Source organism: Myotis lucifugus, unplaced genomic scaffold (assembly GCF_000147115.1).
Source record: "Myotis lucifugus unplaced genomic scaffold, Myoluc2.0 scaffold_78, whole genome shotgun sequence".
NCBI lineage: Eukaryota > Metazoa > Chordata > Mammalia > Chiroptera > Vespertilionidae > Myotis > Myotis lucifugus.
The window spans coordinates 3,486,200-3,488,709 of record NW_005871126.1 but is presented as its reverse complement, the minus strand read 5'-3'; positions in this window follow the sequence as shown (position 1 = coordinate 3,488,709).

Here is a 2,510-nt window from a genome sequence, read left to right as displayed (position 1 = left end):
TTCTTATTTTTTACATTGAAAGCAATTAACATTTTTACTTTAATAAACAATACAGTCACCTGCTTCATAAGCCATAGAGTATAAAAATTATACCCTAAAATGCTCCCTTTTGTCTGTTTGGATCTCATGACACTGCTCTTCCCCGACCATCACCCGTTAACTCTAAAAGTACATAGGCTTTTTGTGTAACTTTACAGTTCCTTAATGTACATACAATCAAACATTAAATATGCTCTTCCCCTCTCCATTTTTTGTAGACAATTCTTTTCACTTACCAATATGTCTTTCTAAATTGATATGTGGCAAAAATGCTCATATTTGTACTCTATGGAATATTATTTCATTGAATGAATATGTTCTATAGATGGGTGTTTCAATTGTTTAGTATCTTTTTCTATTATAAACAGTGCTACCTGACTAAACAAAGGTATATATTGTGTTGTTCTTGTGCTAGTATGTAGGATTAACTCCCCAAAATGGAACTTCTGAATCAAAGGCATATACTTTGATAACCTAAATAGATATTGCTCAGTTGCCCTCCATAAGAGTTATATTAATTCATGCTCCTTCCAGCGATATATAAGTTCCATTTCCTCACAGTTTTGCTAATAGAATGTGTTATCCAATATTGGGGCTTTTTTTTTCTATTAGGTGATAAAATATATCTGGATGTTTATAACTTGCACTTCTTACAAATAAAGTTGAGAATTTTTCACATATTTCATAATAATTTGTGAATTGTCTACTCACATCCCTTTGATTGTTTTCCTATACATTTAAAAAATCATTTTCTAAGAAATTCCATATATATTTAGCCTTTGCCTGTGATATGAGTTGCTATTCCCCCACCCCCAGTTCGTTGTTGTCTTTGGCTTTGCTTATGTTGCTTTTTACAGGCAGGCAGCTCTGTTTTTGTGGCTGAATTGATTTGAACCAGTCTTTTTTTCCTCCCAATGACTAGATTTGGAGACTTAGTTACAAAAGTCCTCCTAAGTTCAAGGTAATAAAGAAATGTATCATATTTTCTTTTAGAACTGACCTATATTTCTCTTTCTGCTTTTAGTCGTTCTTTTTTTCTAGTCATGCTCTTGAGTTATAATTCTTTCCATTTGTCTAGATCTTATTTTCAAAATCATCTCTATAAAGTATCTCAGCCCACGAAGATTTACTTTTCAGAACTGTCACGTTATTTCCTACATGTCATCTCATTCATATCCTATTCACAACATTTTAAGTAAAGAATCTGACATTCTGGTCATATAAATTTTAAGAAGAGTCATGACTCTGCAAGTGGAACATTTGGACACACCTGTAATTCTCTGTGACTATACTGAACATACAAATGTCATGTTACTACATTTCTATATGCTTCATTTCCCTGAAGACATGGACTATGTCTTCTGTCTTTCCACCATAGCAACTAGAAAAGTTATTTATACCAGTGTGGACAAAAGGAGCCACACTGACAAGCTCGGGGGAGGCCTGCATGGCAGTTTTGCAAACTCAGAGACCTAAAATAACCACAGAAGATGGTCTGAAAATTAAATATTTAACTACAAACAGGTTATGGTAGGTAGTCATGTCCTAGGCTGGTATTTTCCCTGACAAAGATCAACTTAGATCTTTACTGAGCCCATTTGTCTTTTTGCCTCTAAGATAACATATCTGTGAGATGTCTGGGTAACTTGTAACTTCCTCCCGCCCCTCCCCCCACTCAGGGCACAGCAAATGGCATCAGGACATTTCCTCATTGTTATTGTTATCAAGTTAATTGTCAACGGTTAATTATGTTAAACTATCCTCTATCCATCTATGTAAAAGAAGCATATGTCTATCATCTCACTTTTTACCCTATCCCAGAGGTTTTCCCTCTTTGCTTCATCCTACCTCCTTAACTATCACCAATGAATTTCATGTAACCCACCTACGTCCCTTTCCTTTGATTGCAATGTATAAATACAGAGGTAACCCAACATTCTCTGGAGCATTACCTCAATTCATTGAGGTTCTGTTTCCTGGCATATGTTGACAGTTTGGCTCAAATAAACTCACAAAATTCTTTACAGTCTGAATGCTTTTTACGTTAACACCAGACACTCAATAGACATTTGTTTATTAGCTAAATCAATATATTATGGCTTCTTCTGTTAATTCTCTGCTTGGTTTTGTTCACATAGACTGGTTTGCTCCCAAACTGCCTAAGGATTCCTGCTTTCTTTTAACTTCCCAGTTTTCTAAAGCTATGACTAGTGTTTCTATGTTGGAGTTTCAGCAATAACAGAAATCAAGTTGAGTCAGACATTAGAATAGAAAATGTAGTGGCTTTCCCTCAAAATACCTGTATTTGGTTTTATTTTATTATTTTGTTAAATTTATCTTTATTGTTGAAAGTATTACAGATGTCTCCTTTTTTCCCCCATTGACCCCTCTAGTGCTCCCACTCTAGGCCTTCACCACATTATTGTCTGTGTCCATGGGTTATGCATAAATGCATACAAGTTCTTTGGTTA